Source organism: Lycium barbarum, chromosome 1 (assembly GCF_019175385.1).
Source record: "Lycium barbarum isolate Lr01 chromosome 1, ASM1917538v2, whole genome shotgun sequence".
Taxonomy (NCBI): Eukaryota; Viridiplantae; Streptophyta; class Magnoliopsida; order Solanales; family Solanaceae; genus Lycium; species Lycium barbarum.
Window position 1 is genome coordinate 60,971,525 of NC_083337.1, and position 21,308 is coordinate 60,992,832.

Sequence of the window (21,308 nt, forward strand, 5' to 3'; positions counted from 1 at the left end):
GGGAGTTGATATGGAATACGGGAAAATTTGTATAAATAAAGGAAATACTGCCCAATTTTCTTTAGCTTTAGTAAGCACGTTTAAGTAATCGATTAACTAATGTTGATGCGAATTCTCTTGAAGGTAGAGACGCGAGCATCAAAGGAGAACAAGCAAGCGACAGATTAGTTAAACGAAAAAGGTTTGTGAGGCTAGTCCTTTCTTTCTATGGTATGAATCCTATGGCATAATTTTTCCTTCTTCTCCATGAATCCTCTACATCCCGGAAAGCTAAGAGTCGATGTTCATGAATAGCCACATGAGATAAGAGATACATTATGAGCCCAATAATGATTATGATGAGCTTAAGTCTAAAGATTATAGAGTTGATGATATGATGTTCCTATAAAGTTAATGATGTTGTTTATTGTACACACTCACCTTATATACTATTTCCTTCAAGGTGAGGCAGAATACTTATAAAGGCTTCATAATGGAATCGGGGGTTCACGACCTTATGTCACCTCGATGAAGTATAGCTATCTTTTAGTTTCTATGCATGCATTATGATGAGTACATGTTGATGATATTACACGCGCCTATATAGTCGGGCAGACACCGCTAAGGCGGGCAGCGTATACACAATGTCTAGGTGACATGGGCAGACACCACTAGTGGGCAGCATGAGATGGTACCCCGGACGCGGGAGGCCTGGACGCAGGCTAATGATTATCATACCTGTTATATCCCGTATTTTGTACGTTCGGATATTTCAAGGTAGTCGTGGTAAGTTAAGGGAATGACCATTTCCAAAATTATTTTAATGTACAATTTGGTTATGAATATTATTTATGAACATTAGTAGTATGGAAATATTGAGAGAGGCTAAGGGAAATTCACAAAATGGCTCATGGTAATATTGTGGAAGGCTAGGGGAAAAATGGGAATTTCACAAAATATTCAAGAAAGTTCATGAAAAAGCCAAGATGGCCGTGTGGCATGTGTGTGGCATGTGCCCACATTTTTATTTGATGGGGCAAATTATGCATATGGACAAAGCTTGCATGGCAAGACATTAGTCTTCTTTGTTTTAACTTAAGAAATTTCAAGAAAGGTGGAGAAGGGACATGTGTCCCTTTGGTATTGGAAGGAGCTAGATATATATATATAGAGAGAGAGAGAGATGACCAAATAAGATATATTCATCTTCCAAATCAAGGAGCTTAGAGAGAAAAGAAAAATAAAAGGGAGAGAGAGGGGGGTTCGGCCATGGTGGCCGAACATGGAGCCATGGAAAGTTGATCCGAAAAAAAATTATTTCTTCTAGATTTTCTACTAAATGGAAGGCCCTTATTAACATGGAGTAGTTGTTGGAACAAGCAAAGCATTCATTTGGGCAATTCATAAGCTTAGTCGAATGAAGGAGTTAAGTGAAGAAGGTATGTGTTCAATCTCCCTTCCCATGTTTTATGGATGATTTGTGAGTGTTGTAGCATGTAGAAATGGATGAAAATCATGAATTTGGTATGTTGAGGTGTTGGCCGAATATAGTTGCATTGTGTAGAACAAATGAATTGATTTTATTTAGTACTTTGATTGTTGTGTTGTGGATTCCATGATGTAAAATGAGGATTTAATGGCTTGAAATGACGTTGTAATCGTTGTGGAAGTTAATGTGACACTAGCATGAATTCTTATATTTGTATGAATGAAGTTGTTAATGTAAAATGTTGGTGGGATTCACGAATTTGGAAGTGAGACATTTGTTTGGAAGATTGTAAGTTGGGTTGTTGTGAAGATTGTAAGTTGGGTTGTTGTGATTGAATTTGAAAAAAGGAAATAGGTTGTTATTGTTCTTGTTGAATTTGGAAGGTGTCGGGTGAAGTAGTATGTTGAGTGAGTCGCTTTGAATGTTATGTGAATTGAATTGAATATAAATGAAATGTCGTTAAATTGTATGACAAAGGTTGTTAATGTTAGAATGCGTCTTGAATTGATTGTTAATGTTGTTGGTATGATTGTTGGTATTGTTGTTGATAGTTTGGCCGAGTTGAATTCTAGGATTGTTGATTGATGATTTGGGCCGAGTTAGATTCTCGGGGATGGTGTATTTACAGGGGAGATGCTGCCGAAATTTTGGCAGGTCATAAGTGAATTTATTTGAAAGACTAAGACAAGTGTATGTGACAATGAATCTAACGATTGTGTCAATCTTCTTGAATGTAGACTAGCGATAGCGAGCTTGGACAATTAAGCGTAGCTAATAGGACGTGGAGCAGGTATGTTAAGGCTCGTCCCTTTCTCTCAAAGGCATGATTTCTACGTTACGAAATTTATAAATGTTTCCATATCTTCCTTGTCTTCAAAATTTAGAAGTCTATGGTCCCAAGGAAATGATTGTGTTCCCGATAACCCGTCAATGTTTTCCAAAATGTCCGTATGTTTTCAAAACAAAGGTTTATGGTATTGTAAGCTTTTACGACAAAAACGATGGATATGTTTTACAATGACATTGATGATGTCGAGCATGAGAATATTTCTATGATGACTATGATAAGAATGATTTCATGTTCGAAAGGTACTTGATGTGATTATTGCTTTGATTTTCCAAAAATAGCTTCTGAAACGTTCGTGGAAGGTTCTGTACTTCAAACGCTCATAACTTTCTTATACTAAATCGGATTGACCCGAAACTTGTTTCTGAGTCTTCAGGTGTCGGTTTATGTACGTTGTTATTTGTTGCCAGTCTCATCTTATAATTATCGTTCCTTCAAGGTGGGACAAAGAGACCATGGTTATTCCATAATGTAATCGGAGGTTTCCGACCTTATGTCACTCCGACGGATACATGACTTTCTTTGGGCTCTCCTGCATGCTGCTTAAATGATATATGTATATGTATATGTCTATGGGGAAGATGGGGAACAGGGAGATATGTTGCGCTATAGACGCATTACCACCTGGTCAGCTGGCGTAACTTATCATCCCGAACGCGGGATGCCCGGACGCGGGACATATGTGGGGGAGCCGACGTTGCTCGGCGCTATGACATGTTCTATTTTCTATATATATGAAGAAGAAATGTTTTCAAAGAAAGCCAAGCATGCATGGCATCCGTCTAAGAGGCACTCAGATGTACAGGTTACTCTTTTATCTCATGATATGCCCTATATCTCTATTTTGTTGTTGTTCATAATTACATCTCTTGCTATGTTACTATTCATGCCTTACATACTCAGTACATTGCTCGTACTGACCCCTTTTCTTCGGGGGCTGCGTTTCATGTCGCGCAGGTACACCCAGATGAGTAGAAGCTATTATATAAGATGTTCCAGCGGAGTTGGCAAGCTCCATTTGCTCTGGAGTGTTGCCGGGTCAGAGCGCTATGCTATGATGTCTGGTTCGAAGTTAGAGACTTTGCAGACAGAGTCGTGGGTGCCCATCACACCCTAGTAAGGTTGGGGTGTGACAACACCGTACCTATATGGACGGGCAGCTTATACATTTATGCATACATGATATGATGATGATTATGAAGTAAGCCAGCATGCATTGTTACTTTATAATTGACAGTCAGTTACAGTTGATCCTTATTTGATGTTTCCTTTATCTCACTGACGTATTATTGTTACTTATGCCTCTTATACTCAGTACAATGTTCGTACTGACGTCCGTTTTATTTTGACGATGTGTTCATGCCCAAAAGTAGACAGGGAGGCGATCTTGATCCAGACTCGTAGGAGCAATTAGATGACCTGAGAGCACTCCATTGTTCCGGAGGTGCCTTTGATTACTCTTTTGTGTATATATGTGTATGTTGGGCACGACGGGGTCCTGTCCGGTCCTTATGTCTAGCACTCTAGTAGAGGCTCGTAGATACGCATGTGTGGGTAGTATGGTCTCACGGTGTTCTTATTGTATATATATTATTTTGATAGCCGAAGGGCTTATGTATATAAAAGTAATTTCGTTTCTAAATGAAAAATGTTTTTCCTATGATTATGAGCACAAAGGTAATGAAGAATCGTATAGTAAGTATGATGAGTAGTAGAAGGAGTGGTGCTCGGTGGTTAGCCCCGAGTACCCGTCATGGCCCCTAGCCGGGTCGTGACAAAAGTGGTATCAGAGTAGTTCAGTCCTAGGAAGTGTCTACGAGCCGCGTCTAGTAGAGTCTTGTTTATGGTTTGTTGCGCACCACGCTAATAAACAAGAGGCTACAAGGCATTTAGGAAAAATGACCATCTTTCATCTTAAGAGATCGTGCGATAGAGCTGTATTATACGATTTTCTCCTCCCTAATAGTGTGCTATGATTTCAGAAATGCCGCCAAAGGGAAAAGCTACAGCTGCCCAGAAGGGTAAGACTAAGATGAAAAGGCGGATCGAAAGAGAGCCGCCAATGAATGTAGAAGAAGGCGAGTCGTATAATGAGGCCCCATCTAATGCTTCCTCCACCTCGCCTAATATAGAGGAACAAGGAGGAGCTTCAGCTCCAGTTCCCCCACCGGCTACTTCGGGTCAACAAATGACCGAGGCCATCCATTTATTAAAGCAGTTAGTTTCCTCCCAGGCACAGCGGCAGACTGCGGGTTCAAGTGATCGGGCAGCTAGTACTAGAGCCCGTGATTTTATGAGTTTGAATCCTCCGGAGTTTTTCTGGTCAAAGACGAATGAAGACCCGCAAGGTTTTATTGATGAGATGCAGAGAACATTGAGGAGTATTCATGCCTCCGAAACTGAATCTGTGGAGTTGTCATCTTATAGACTCCGAGATGTGGCGTTATTGTGGTACAACAATTGGCTAGCACCAAGAAAAGAAAATGCGCCTCCTCCCGTGTGGCAAGAATTTCTACATGCTTTCATCCACCACTATTTGCCACCCGAGGTCCGTCGAGCTAGAGCGGATAGGTTATTCAATCTAAAGCAAGGAAATATGAGTGCCCGGGAATATAGCCTTCAGTTTAATTCATTGGCTAGATATGCCCCGACTATGGTGGCCGATATGGGAGATAGGGTGCACAGGTTTGTGAGTGGCTTGGGGCCACATTTATTTAAGGATTGTTTGACGGCTTTGTTACAAGATGGGATGGATATTTCCCGAATACAAGACCATGCCCATAATTTAGAAGGAAAACAACCTCCGCAAAGGGGTGATCGTGATAACGACAGAAGACAAAGCAAGAGGGCCAGATCTATGGGGGCAGGAAGTGATTATAGAGGGGGATCGAGGTAGACACATTCTAGACACTCAGGCCAGTCAGTGACTAGTGCACCTCCTCGATTTACGGGTAGGAGATTTGATCGCTCCTTTCGTTCAGGACGGGGTCAGAGTTCGAGGGCCTGAGATAATCAGTCTGGGGGAGATTATAGCCAGAAGAGACCCCTAGTACCGCAATGCTGCCAGTGCGGTAGACTACATTCCAGATAGTGTCGCCAAGGTTCAGATGCTTCTATGCCTGTGGCCAGGTTGGGCATATGATGCGAGATTGCCCATCGGTGAGTGGTAGAGGTGGGGCTCAGCCCACCGGATCAGCAGTTGGTTCTTTTTCAGTGCGCCTGGTAGGGCAGACTCCCCAGATTCCAGCAGGTCGAGGTAGAGGCAGAGGGGGAACATGTACTTCAGGTGCCACTCATCCCTGTGTGTATGCTTTAGCCAGACGACAGGATCTTGAGTCCTCCCCGGATGTGGTTACAGGTACATTATCCATATTTTCCCATGATGTGTATGCATTGATAGATATGGGTTCTACCTTGTCTTATATTACTCCGTATGTTAATGGTTGTATTGGGGTGAAACCTGAGCCAATTAAACCTTTTGAGGTAGCTACTCCGGTTGGTGATCCCGTGATAGCTATACAAGCGTATAAAAATTATGTAATTGTGATATGCGACCGCCAGACTAAAGCTGATTTAATTGAGCTGGAAATGTTAGATTTCGATGTGATTATGGGTATGGATTGGTTGGCCTCATGTTATGCTAATGTTGACTGCCGAATGAAAGTAGTTCGATTTCAATTTCCGGGAAAGTCTGTGCTTGAATGGAAGGGTAAGATAGCCTCCCCAAAAGGTAGGTTTATTTCCTACCTTAAGGCGAGAAAGATGATAGCTAAGGGCTACATTTATCACTTAGTCCGAGTACATGACACTGAAGCAAAGTCGCCAACTTTCCAATCCGTCCTGGTAGTGAATGAATTTCTGGATTATTTCCAGATGAACTTCCAGGTCTTCCACCGGAAAGGGAGATTGATTTCGCCATCGATGTGTTGCTGTACACCAAGCCTATTTCTATTCCTCCTTACCGAATGGCTCCGGAAGAGCTGAAAGAGCTAAAGGCGCAGTTGAAAGATTTTCTTGAGAAGGGGTTTATTAGACCCATTTCATAACCGTGTAGAGCACCAGTCCTATTCATGAGAAAGAAAGATGGTTCCCTACGAATGTCCATCGATTATAGGCAGTTGAATGAGGTTACAATAAAGAACAAATATCCCCTTCCGAGGATTGATGATTTGATTGATCAACTACAGGGAGCCAAACGGTTCTCTAAAATAGACTTGCGGTCGGGTTATCATCAGGGGAGAGTTAGAGAAGAAGATATTCCCAAAACTGCTTTCAGAATGCGATATGGCCATTATGAATTCCGTGTGATGTCGTTTGGGTTGACCAATGCTCCGGCAGTGTTCATGAATTTGATGAATAATGTATTCAGGCCACTCTTTGATTTATTCGTGATAGTATTCATTGATGATATTCTGGTATACTCTCGTACAAAATCAGAACATGCCGATCATTTACGTATTGTTCTTGGCACTCTCCGAACCCGAAAATTATATGCAAAATTTTCAAAGTGCGAGTTTTGGTTTGAATTCTGTGACATTTTTGGGCCATGTTATTGCAGATGATGGCATTCGAGTTGATACTCAGAAAATTGAAGGTGTGAAGACTTGGCCAAGGCCTGGGATGCCAACAGAAGTCCGTAGTTTTTTGGGATTGGCAGGGTACTATAGAAGGTTCGTAGAGGGATTTTCCTCTATTTCAGCCCCATTGACGAAGCTAACCCAGAAGTCAGTTAAATTTCAGTGGAATGATGCATGTGAACGCAGCTTCCAAGAGTTGAAGGAAAGATTAACCTCAGCTCCAGTCTTAACACTTCCAGAAGGGCTAGTTGGTTATGTTGTGTACTGTGATGCTTCCGGTGTTAGGTTAGGATGTGTGTTAATGCAGCATGGTAGAGTCATTGCTTATGCTTTGAGGCAGCTGCGGAAACATGAAAAGAACTATCCAACTCATGATCTCGAATTAGCTGCAGTCATTCATGCATTAAAAATGTGGAGACATTACTTGTATGGAGTGCATGTCGAAATTTATACAGATCACAAGAGTCTTCAATACATTTTCAAACAGAAGGAGTTAAATCTGCGGTAGAGACTGTGGTTAGAGTTATTGAAAGATTATGATGTGAGCATTTTATACCACCCCCGAAAAGCAAATGTAGTAGCTGATGCGCTTAGCCGCCGATCAATGGGCAGCCTATGCGAAGTTCCTCCGGAAAAGAAAGAATTGATTCATGCTAATCTTGGAGTACGTGTAATTGATTCGGGTAGTGCAGGAATTGGTATAAATGATCCCACAATTTTGTCCCTGAATATGGAAGTGAAAGAGCGACAATATGAAGATCCTCAGTTAAGCTATTATAGAGACGTATTTCATGAAAAAGAGAAGTCTCCATTTGAAATTTCCACGAATGGAATTCTTAGATACCGAGGCAGGCTATGTGTGCCGAATGTTGCAGAGTTGTGCCGTCAGATTCTAGAAGAAGCCCATCACTCTCGGTATTCTATTCACCCTGGTGCAACCAAGATATATCATGATCTCAAGTTGATATATTGGTGGGATGGCATGAAGAGAGACATAGCAGAATTTGTAGCTCAATGTCCAAATTGCCAGCAAGTGAAAATCGAACATCAAAAGCTAGGAGGATTATTGCAAGCAATGGAAATCCCTACTTGGAAATGGGAAGTGATCAACATGGATTTTATTGTGGGGTTACCTCATTCCTGAGGCAAGTATGATTCCATATGGGTGATTGTGGACAGATTGACGAAAGCAGCTCATTTTCTTCCAGTCAGAACCACATACTCGGCTGAAGATTATGCAAGGTTGTATCTCAAAGAAATTGTCCGAGTCCATGGTATACCAATATCCATTATAACAGATAGAGGAGCGCAATTTACAGCCAAGTTCTGGAAATCTTTCTAAGAAGGTCTAGGTACTCAAGTGAAGCTTAACATGACATTTTATCCGCAGACTGATGGGCAAGCTGAACGTACCATTTAGACTTTGGAGGATATGCTACGGGCATGTGTACTACATTTCGGTGGTAGTTGGGATGACCACTTACCTCTAATCGAGTTTGCATACAACAATAGCTACCATTTCAGTATTCAAATGGCTTCGTACGAAGATCTAGATGGAAGGAAGTGAAGATCTCCAATTGGATGGTTTGAAATAGGAGAAGTACAACTAATAGGCGCTGAGTTGATTCAACAAGCAGTAGAAAAAGTCAGGGTGATCCGAGATAGATTGTTGACAGCCCAAAGTCGCCAAAAATCTTATACGGACAACCGCCGACGAGACTTAGATTTTCAAATTGATGACTGGGTATATTTGAAGGTGTCACCAATGAAGAGTGTGATGAGATTCGGCAAGAAAGGAAAGTTAAGTCCTCGATACGTTGAGCCCTATAAGATTATCCGCAAAGTGGGTCAAGTAGCTTATGAATTAGACTTGCCTTCAGAGCTTGAATTAGTCCATCTAGTTTTTCATGTCTCAATGCTCCGCAAGTGTGTTGGAGATCCTACGAGAATTGTCCCAATAGATGATGTCCAAGTGACAGAGAAGCTAGCATATGAAGAAGTGCCCATTGCCATATTAGACAGGTCAGTACGGAAACTTCGAAATAAGGAAGTAGCTTCAGTCAAAGTCTTGTGGCGAAATAATAACCGAGAAGAAAGGGCTTGGGAAGCGGAAGAGAGTATGAAATCCAAGTACCCGCACTTATTCCGACCCCCAGAAGAGATTCAAGATGAAACATTAACATTATGAGGTATGTATGCTTTCTTTTCATGCTTTTGGTCGTGTGTGGCCAATTTATATTGTTATTGTGCTGTGGCCCTGTGAGGCAGTGTTATTATAAGCTGTTGTGATAGGATGGTAGTACCATATTACAAGGAAAACTCTGGCAAAATTTTCGTAGAATTCCGAGTGTTTAACATTCGAGGACGAATGTTCCGAAAAGGGGGGAAGAGTGTTATACCTTGGAAATTTCATGTCGTTGTGTTGCAAATGAACCAATGCGAGCTTAAGGGTAACAAGAAGTTCTTAAGACTATAAGACGGATATTTAGTGGTCTTAGAATGCATTCGTTAAGGTTTTTAAGTTATGCAAATTGATGAAATAAGGATTGATAAGGACAACTGGAGTACAAGTGGGGTTTAGGAAAGGTTTCATAAATTATTGCGTTAAGAATTGTTTGGTAAGGCCTTGAAGGCGAGTGTTACACCCTAGAAAATTTCGCGTTACTAAGTCTGTAGACGGCTTAATGTGAGCGCAAGGAGGAGCAAATATTACAAGTATAAAGGATGAAATTCTACTGTATTAACATGAGGATGGCATGAGTATGATATTTGGAATTCGTACAATATGATTGGAATGATACGTTAAAAGATATATAGCCCTCGTAACCGTAAGCTGAGGTGGGGCCCACATGATGGGTTTTTTATAAAGGACATATGAAAAGTTATATGAACGGTATATGTGAAGTTAAACACAACTCAAGAAGGACCCTTGAGCCAAATCCAAGTGTAAGCCCTCCAAAAAGATGTTTTTAAGTTACGTTTTCGGGTGATCTGACTTCGGGAGGCCATAACCCCATCATTTTTTGGGAATTGAGGAAAATTCCAAATATGAAAGTTGCAGATAATTGAATTAGCTTTCCAACCATATGTCGTGGGCCTTCATGAGACATAGGGATAAAAAGTTATGGACGTTTTAAGGCAAAAAGGTCAAGCTGGGCAGTGGGCTTGGCCCAACCCGACTCCAAGTCGGGTCAGGCCCACTTCCCTTGCTATTTAAGGAAAATTTCACCCTTATCTGCCTCATTTTCATAAAAAAAGATCCAGAATATTTTAGAGAGAGGAAAGAGAGCCCTTAGAGAGAGAAACCAAGTTTTGATCAAGTTCGAGGTTCCGAATTCCGAGGCTCGTGAAGAGTAAAGTGTAGTACAAGTTGTTGTCGTCTTTTTAAGCTAAAAGTTGAACTTGGGGGATGTTGGTTTCGTGGTGGCTGCTCATATAAGGTATTTTGAAAATGTTAATGATGTTCTTATCATGAGCATTGATAGATTTGACGGGTTACAATAGAGAAAATGACGTTGAAAGTTCGGTTATCATTTTTGGATCGCTAATAACTTGGGGGATGTTTTGGTATGATTAAATGGATAGAATTAGTTGGATATTGAAATAAAATGATTCTTGATATTGTTTTTGATATTGTTGATAAATTGTTGTTCTTGAATTTGGGAGAATAAAGTGTATGAAGATATCGTATATAAAGCATATACCGGGCTGTTTTTGTGTATATCTTTGGGAGTTTATGCTTTGAGTTTAAAGAGGCTTATATGAGATGGTTCTTGTTGTTGTTGATTGCTGATTGTGTTGTTAAATTGAATTGGAATTAAAGGGAAGCGAAGATTACAGGGAAAATGCTGCCCTAATTTACGGAAGTTAATTACGAGCTTAGAGAAGTATATGAACCTTTTTCAAGTTTTCTATGGTTTTGCTTACCTTGATTGTAGATTGGCTAGTGTTTGGAAGCATAAGTTAAGCGACAAGGTATGTAAGGCAAACCTTTCTTCCTTTGGCATGATTCTTGTTGTTATTCATTCTATATGTACTTCATATGATTCCATTCTTAGACAAGTAAGGTCTATATGTTTCTTGTGATGGCTTATTGATATTGTACTCCTATTTTGTTCCGAAGGGAACACCCATAGGGTGCCAAGTTGAGTTGTGTATATGGTTAGTTCACGATTTCGAGGAAATGAGTTTTATACTAAAGGAAACATAAAGTTTGATTTTTCAAAACCACTCCGAAAGGGGTGCGAGATTTTACAACTTCATTTCATTTACGAATTATGTTTACATTCCATAATATCATCCCTTTCTATTGATGTGATCATTTATTCTTTGGGTAGGGCAATAAGATGAAATTGAGTAGAATATAAGTAGTAAGAATTTCATAACAATTCTACCCTCAAACCTGGAAGAATGTCCTACAAAGTCTAGTGAGATACAAATTTGATAACTTGTTATGAAATACTAAGGCTAATAACTGGATTGTGATGAATTGATTAGTGACTTATGATATGAATTGAAATTGATATTTGTTGATTGAGTTTGTGTTGATATGATGGTGATATTCAGCCGGAAGCAGCTGCCCGAAGGGGCCATTATTATTAAGCCGGAACCGGCTGCTCGAAGGGGCCATTATTATTATTAAGCCGGAGGCGGCTTCCCGAAAGGGCCATTATTATTAGGCCGGAAGCGGCTGCCCGAAGTGGCCATCATTATTATGCCAAAAGCGGTCGTCCGAAGGGACTATTGTAATACTAGCCGGAAGCGGCTGTCCGAAGGGACCATTCTTTTAACATGTCGGAAGCGGCATGTGTGTTGAATTGCATTATTTACTTAAAGATTGTTTTGAGACTTCATGTGCACATTTATGTTTCTTCCAGCGAAGGCTGCCGGTATTGAGTTAGATTGTCATTTCTTCTCTCCTGAGTCAAATTATGATTATGATTTGTTACCACCTTACATACTAAGTACATTGTCCGTACTGGCGTCCTTTTGCCTGGGGACGTTGCGTTCATGCCCGCAGCCCCAGATTGTTTGGCAGGTTAAGTGTATAGCTAGAATGCTTGGACGTCAGCTGGGATTGGCAAGTTCAACCTCATTCTGGAGTTGTGCTGAGTCATGTATAGATATGCATGATTATGGGTATGTCAGGGCCCTGTCCTGAATCATAATGTTCAGTTCACTTCTTAGAGACTTCTGCAGACAGTGTCCTGTGGTATATTTGTCGAGATGTCGACAAAGTGATGTCAGTTTGAGTCATTTGTGGATTTTAAAAGAGTATGTATTTTAGATGATTTCAATTGGTTTAAAGTACTTATTTGATTGAAAGTTTTCATAATCGTTATAAAGATAATGATTTCCATTTGGAAAATTTCATGTTTTTAAATGTTTTTGAAATGACAAGTTTTGATAGAGCGAATGTCTAAGGGTTCGCTCGACTCTGATGAGAGTCGGGTGGCCGTCATGCCCTACCATTGTTAGGGTGTGACAGCGAGTTATAGGGATGTTTAGATCATTAATGAAGTACTAAACAAGTGTTAAGAAGATTGTGTAAGGATTGGAGATCAAATGAAACGACGAGGACAACTTCGGAAAACTGTGAGTTACACGACCACATTATACGGACCGTGGAATTTTATACGGACCGTATAATGGCCTGTATAACCCGACAACAACAATGTTTTCCATGGTGGTGAACCACGGACACTTATACTGACCGTATAAGTGGTCCGTATAAGTCCCGACGGACTGATTAAGTTGCAATTATAAATACATGTTCCCACTTTATTTTCTCATTCTTTCCACTTCTCCACTTCTCTCCAAACTTCTAGAATATTCCATAAATATAATTTTCAAGAATACAAGGGGAAATCAAAGGTTAATACCATAAATTCAAGTGAATAGAGTGAAAGGAAGCTCTTTGGAGTTGCTAGAGTCAAGAAATCCCTTGGAAGTTGAAGCTAGGGTTTTCTTCAAGTGAAGTATTGCCACCCAAAACCCGTTCCTACGCATTCAAAGGCGAGTTTCATGATTATTCCATGTTTTTTAAGGTATTGAAAAGTTGAAACACTTGGATTATGGAAGAAGATGGAAAATAGATTACAAAAGATGAGATTAGTGGCAATTGTGAATAGGAGATTAATATGAATCATGAATATTGATATGTTGTGATTGTAAGTATGTTATGAACAACAGCTAGAACATGGAATAAGTATTATATGTGAGAAAATGCAATAGTGAATTATGACCATGATTATGGAGAAATTGGAGTGAAATTGTGAAATGTGGGTAATATAGATGAATGATGAATGATGATTGTTGCTTGTGATGTGAATGTTGTTATCGGTGTTTGGGAGTTGATATGGAATACGGGGAAAGTTGTATAAACAAAGGAAATGCTGCCCAATTTTCTTTAGCTTTAGTAAGCACGTTTAAGTAATCGATTAACTAATGTTGATACGAATTCCCTTGAAGGTAGAGACGCGAGCATCAAAGGAGAGCAAGCAAGCGAAAGATTAGTTAAACGAAAAAGGTATGTGAGGCTAGTCCTTTCTTTCTATGGCATGAATCCTATGGCATGATTTTTCCTTCTTCTCCATGAATCCTCTACATCCCGAAAAGCTAAGAGTCTATGTTCATGAATAGCCACATGAGATAAGGGGTACATTACGAGCCCGATAATGATGATAATGAGCTTAAGTCTAAAGATTCTAGAGTTCATGATGTTGTTTATTGTATACACTCACCTTATATACTATTTCCTTCAAGGTGAGGCAGAATACTTATAAAGGCTCCATAATGGAATCGGGGGTTCACGACCTTATGTCACCTAGATGAAGTATAGCTATCTTTGAGTTTCTATGCTTGCATTATGATGAGTACATGTTGATGATATTACACCGTTACTATATGGCCGAGCAGACACCGCTAAGGCGGGTAGCGTATACACCATGTCTAGGTGACATGGGCAGACACCACTAGTGGGCGGCATGAGATGGTACCCCAGACGCGGGAGGCCTAGACGCAGGCTAATGATTATCACACCGTACCTATATAGACGGGCAACTTATACATTTATGCATACATGATATGATGATGATTATTAAGTAAGCCAACATGCATTGTTTCTTTATAATTGACTGTCAGTTACAATTGTTCCTTATTTTATATTTCCTTTATCTCACTGACGTATTATTGTTACTTATGCCTCTCATACTCAGTACAATGTTCGTACTGACGTCCGTTTTCTTTGGACGCTGTGTTCATGCCCACAGGTAGACAGGGAGGCAATCTTGATCCAGACTCGTTGGAGCTATTAGCTGACCTGAGAGCACTCCATTGTTCCGAAGGTGTCTTTGATTACTCTTTTATGTATATATGTATATTTTGGGCACGACGGGGTCCTGTCCCGTCCTTATGTCTAGCACTCTAGTAGAGGCTCGTAGATACGCATGTGTGGGTAGTATGGTCTCACGGTGTTCTTATTGTATATGTATTATTTTGATAGCCGAATGGCTTATGTATATAAAAGTAATTTCGTTTCTAAATGAAAAATGGTTTTCCTATGATTATGAGCACAAAGGTAATGAAAAATCGTATAGTAAGTATGATGAGTAGTAGAAGGAGTGGTGCTCGGTGGTTAGCCCCGAGTACCCGTCATGGCCCCTAGCCCGGTCGTGACATCATCTATTAATTGTGGCCCTAGACCGGCCACAAAGTGATGAACTCTATCCTCCATCTCAACCACCATGGCTGGGGCATATCTTGCCAAGGAATCGAAATGTACACAATACTCTTGCACATTCATACTGCCCTGCTCAATACGTAGGAACCTATCTGCTCGAGCTCGTCAGACATCTAGTGGTAAATAATGGCTAAGAAATGCATCTGAGAACTCTCGCCACACAGCTGGAGGGGCATTCTCTCCCCTAGATAACTCCCATGCCTGATACCACTGTATCGAAATATCCCGGAGCCTATATGAAGCCAACTCCACTGACTCAACCTAATCAGCGTGCATAACCCTCAAGGTCCTCTTCATACCATCAATGAAATCTTGGGGCTCCATATTTTTCTTTACCACAAAAAACTCGGGGGTACCTAACCCAAGGAAGGTCTTAACCCTCGAACTACTAGCCCTGTCTACAGGGTCAACACCAACTCCCTGCTGCTGTGCTTGGTCGGCTACTAATCTTGTCAATAAACGTATGACATCCCATACATCCTGGCCCTCTATATCCGGCTGAGGAATTGGGCAGGTCCTGGAGACGGGGTATGCGATGTCTCAGACGGCTCCTTACTCTGAATCTCATCCTGGGCCCTTGTGGCCTGCCGGGTAAGGCTAGTGGCCTCACCTGTCGCTCTCTTGCCCTTCTGGGCAGCTGTAGCTTTCTTTCAGGGCATCACTGAAATCAGAACAATTCATCAGAAGAGAACACTTAACACAGTGCACTATCGCACAATCTAAGAGGGAAAGAATGACATCATCCTAAATGTCATGTAGCCTCCTGTTTATAATTGTGGTGCACAACATGCCCATAAAAAAGACTCTACTAGACACGGTCTATAGGCAACCCTTAGACGAAACTGCTCTGATACCACTTCTGTCACGACCCAAATGGATGAACCGTGACGGTAGTCTAACCTCTAGTTACCAAACACCCCTAAACACGTATCTGAAAAATACTGACATCAAAGGCTTATAAATGGCATAAACTGATTTCATAAGATTGAAACGTCAGAACGCTGTACAATATGCATATATATACAAAACATGCGGAAGAACAGTGCAAGGCGGCTAGGCTGCTACATATACTGTACACAAAAGAATAGAAGCCGACAAGGCTACATCGTCTGACCACTACATACAACTATCTACAGACCTCTACTGGAATAAAAGTTTTAGAAAGGACGGGACAGGACCCCGTCATACCCATATGTATACACATCTCAAAAGGGGGCATACCAAAACTGACAGTAGCTCTGGATCAAATAGAGCGTACTGACCACTGCTAGATCTAGAGGTCCTACTGAGCCGGACCACCTGTTAGTCTTCCTGTACCTGCGGGCATGAACGCAGCCCCCCGAGCAACGGGGAGTTAGTACGGATAATGTGCCCAGTAAGTACGGTATAAGAACAACATATATACATAAGAATCATGGATAAGATCTGGACTCATAAACTGAAATGACTAACTGTATGTACTTGTATGAACTAGTATCTGCCTAAATTTGTATAACTGACAATGCCTCTGTGGGCACATAATATGCATGCTCATACCTATCAATGATGGTCGTGCATCTATATGTGTGTGCGTATAAAACGCCTGATATGTGTGTGCGTATATAACGCCTGATATATGTGCCTATATATCGCCTGTAAAGCCTCTATCGTATCTCATCATATCATATCGGCTCCTCTGCGGCCATAATCAATATAATCATCATAGTGGTAGTGCGTATATAATTCCTATATCTCTTCTCATACTTTACATATATCTAATATTCGCGTTTATAATGCCTTCTAGTCATGGGTCAATGTACATAATTGTCACGACCCAACCCCGTAGGCCGTGACTAGTGCCCGAACTGGGCACCCGAACACACTCATCAATTCCGAATCGCATACAAAGAGCGTATACGGGCACAAATATCACGCGCTGCCACAAATCATATCAAACTGTCTCAGACACATTTCAAACACAACCATATATGTACATATATATCAGAAGCCGACAAAGCTATCAAATGGCGCAACGGCCCAAAACATATACAAACGCACGCCGACAAGGCTGCCATGGCAAGTGGGATCATACAAACGCAGCCGTACAGAAGTAGGCACAAAACCCACATATACGTCTACAGACCTCTAAACAGACAGACCGAATCATATGGCGGGACAGGGCCCCGCCGTACCCCTGAACAAATACATATATATGCAACGAACGAAGATTAATACCAAAATGTAGGCTCCGGAATAAGAGGAGCACTCCAAACAGCAGAAGAGGGTATCCTAAACTGGTGGATCACCAAACTGTGCATCTGCACCTGCGGGCATGAAACGCAGCCCCCCGAAGAAACGGGGTCAGTACGAAATATGTATTGAGTATGCAAAGCAGAAGATACATAAAACAAATTTGAGGCACAAACGAAATTGAAGTACAAAACATAAGTGCAAACCCAAAATATCAAAATGTTTACTCTCAAAATATAAGTCATGCATAGGGCATAGAGAATATGGTCGCCCGCCCGTCGATGGCGCCATAACACAGCATAACACCAGAAGGTTCAAATCTCCGTATCCCCATCACACATCATAACACAGCATAACGCCATACACAGCATAACGCCAAATATAAGTGGAACCCGGCCCTCTAGCGAGTGGCTCGGTGAACCATCAACGCAGCATAACACCAGAATATATCAAAGTGCTTACGACAACAGAACCGACTCGGGATCCGGCGAAAGATATAACAGAACGCACGAGCAGAGTCGTGAGTAACCATATGCATAAAATCATTATCATGGACTCAAATACAAGTAAAATGACCATACTTGAAAATCGAAATAATAGTCATACCAAATTATTTCAAAAGTCTTCCGAATTACATAAAGGAAAGTCGCGGGACCCACGGACGGGTATCGACCCGAGCCGGGCCCGCCTATGGAGAACATACTCATCATACGCCATACAAACTCCTACGAAGATATCGAAGCAATCCGAGCCTTTATGTGAAAGATACGACATCTATAATTACGGAATTCTTTAAAACAAAACTTTTTGTGAAACATTTGGAAATCAGTTATTTCGAAGACAAAAGGATTCATATTTGATCACATCAAACATACGAGTGCCAAGAAATATATAAGAGTCATAACGTACTCGGATTGCGAATTTAGAATTTCCTCGAGGCTCGTGATATAACCTATGTATAACTAAGGCATGCCAAAAGAAGGAAGGTTTGAGCTTTACATACCTCGTACGCACTCAAAGCTAGCCCAACTCAAGCTAATCCCAACCTACGCCTCGGGCTCCCCAAGGTCTACAAATACGTCAATGAATATCAAACATTAGACATAGGCACTTAGGCGATTTATTCCAAACTAACACTCAATTCTACAGAAATTTGGGCAGCATTTCCCCTGTAAATAGGCCAACCCCGAGAATTTAACTCGGCCAAATCAACAATCACAACAACAATAACCAACCTAACAACCCCAATGACCAATCCGAAAGGCAATATAACATTAATACCTCTCTTTTACATCATTCAACAACATTCATAATATTCAATTCGACTGCTTACATTCAAGCCACATCACCGCTCATACATTCAATATCCAACCCGAACCCATACCAACAATATTCAAGTACATTTTAAACAACTTACACAACATTTCCAACAATCCAACAATTGCTCCAATTTTCCCGAAAACAGTCCCAAACCCGAGAACCTCGCTATACACACTTCCGACTTTCGAATCATGATTTGCACCAACAATCCACATTCTAACAATGCTATTCTCATGAAAATAAAAGTTGCATTAATTGCACATAATTCTCCAAATCAGTCCGCAACACTTACCATATCAACTTGCGACATTAAACTCTTATTTCCAACATAAAAGTCATCACAACAACCACTAAAACATTAAGCGACATTAATGCGTTCTTTGGCATATAGTATGACCCACATTCGGCTATCACCACACATGCATATATTAGTGATTCTTAGCCATCCTACACACTACAACAATCAAACATGCTACATAAGATCAATTCATCACCTCCACACCACACAACATACACACACCTCACACGGCTAACACACCAAGCACACGACCCACTTCCAACATACCCTATCTCATGATTTTCATCCATTTTAGCATACTACAACATGCATACAACATTTATAACCCATAAAACAAGATCAAATCTTACCTTTCTTCTTCAACTCCACACTTTGCCTAGGGTTTGCGATCTACTAAACGGATGGCTTGATCGCTCCAACAACACTTCCACGTTACTTAGGGACCTCCAATTAGTGGATTTGCACCAAAGAAATATTTTTGGAATGGCTCAAATTGGATTTGGTTTTCCCTTGGCTTGGCCGAATGGTTGTTGTTGAAGTTCTTCAACTTCTTTGTTTATTTTGCTAAGTGTGGAAGTGCTAGAAGATGACTTAGAAGTCATCTTTTAAGCCCCAAGATGAACCCTCCAAGTGTCCATGGTCCACCCATGAGTTGGACCATTTAAAATTGGCCACAAAGTGTGGGACTACTTGCATGATTTTCAACTTCCAATTATGTGACTTTTGGTCCCAACTTTTCCTAAGTGTTCCATGCCAACAACTTATGTCTCAAAATAAAATCGAAGGTCAAAAGTCTCGACTTCAAGTCCCGGAATGGTCTTGGCCCTAACTTATCATAGTTAATCCGGATTGTCCCAATGTATAAAATATGGGACATAACAATAATTATATGATGAATGTAATGCATGAATGAACTGTATGCACGGAGCTGACCAGAAAAGACTAGACCCATGAACGGAAGGATCACTCATAAATGGGGTACATGAATATCAAAGAATGAAGTACTTCTAATGCTTCTAAGAGTAGAGTGATGTGGAAGCTCGCTTACTCGCTTGTTGGATCATATCATAGGAGCATGCCAAAATAAAGAAAGAATGGCCTTAACATACCTTGAAGTATACTCAATCGTCCCACTTCTACCTCTCGAACTTGCAAGTCTATAATTAAGAGAACGTAGGGCTTAGTTAGACTATTTATTTCACTTACTAACCTCCTTTAGATGCATATAGAGCTTAACGATTTGTAGACAATATTTTCCTTATAAGCTTACAACTCTTCAACTTCTCATTTGATCCAATGTCAACCACAATATCCACAACACGATGAAAACACATACATATATATCAAATCCATTCCCAATCATCTCTTAAAATAACCTTAAGTCACTATCTTGTCTTTCATCAACTTACCATCCCAACAAATACCCCCTTTTTACTTAGAATCACAAAACTTTTGATACTCAACTTAAATATAAAGGTAGAAATCATTTACATACCTTGAAGGGTCAAGGATCCTAAGAATCACTTCAAGTTCAACTCCCTAACTTCACAACCTTGAAGAAACCCTAGAAGCAACCTTTTTCTTCACCATCTCGGGTTTACGGGGTCCGGGTCTTGTCAAATCTCCACTAATATGAAGAAAAATATTGGGAGAGAATATGTTAGGGTTTTTCTGATTTGGAAAGGAGTAAAATATGAAATAGGGTTGTGAACCACCTATTTATACTTGGAAGCCAAAAAGGCTACAGTGGTCCGGTTTGATGAGTGGGTCGACGGCCCGTCGACGTGTCGACAGTCCGTCGACTTGCTTCGCTGACCTGCGCCTACTGATGCAAGGCTGCGGGATCCTGTCGGCGCCGCACATCGATGATCCGTCGTCTATGTCGACGACCCGTCGACGATGACTGGTGTCCTGCAGATTTTTCTGATTTAGTTCAGATCGGGTCGATTCGATTCGCTCAACTTCTAACTTTATAAATTGCCAGGAATATCTGCTGGTACCCTCATACACGGGGTAGGGCATTTTCTACCTCCTAACTCGGGCTCAGGTCTTTATTCTAAGGGCATACCCGACTATGAAACCATTGGTTCTACCACTACGAACACGAGGGGTGTATTATAAACTTAGCATAAGTATACAACAATGAGTCTAACGATAGTTTGAATCCCCTTAAATGTAGACTTACGAGCTCGGTCGGATAAGCGTAGGTAGTTGGAGGCTGAACAGGTATATTAAGGCTAGTCCCTTTCTTTCAAAGGCATGACTCCTATATTATGATTTTCTCTCTATATTTCCATGACCTTGTTACACCCTAAAAGTTGAAAGTCAAAGATTCTTAAGAGCTTCTTATGAGAAAGAGGTAAGATGTGTTATATGACAATGATGAAGATGAGATGTTTTTCATAATGTCCTTACCCTTAAAAGTTAGAGATTCATAATTCTAAGAGTTACTTATGAAGTTAAAGAAGCGAATGTTTTATAAAGATAAGGATGGTGATGATTCTATTTTTAGAAGTTCCAAAGCTATGATTTTAAATCTATTATGAGAGTATCGAGTTTATTCCATGATTTTATGGAGTTGCTCATTGTTGTTGATCTCACCACATGAATTGTTCCTTCGAGGCGAGATATAGCGATGATGATTATTCCATAATATAAATCGGAGGTTTCTGACCTTACGTCACTCTGATAGAGTTGTAGCTTTCACTTGGGCTCTCATGCATACTTTTATAATTATGTATGTATTTTAATAACACCGTGCCTACATGTCCGGGAAATATAACACCGCGCTGCCCTATAGGCGACCGGGCAGACACACCACAGCAGTG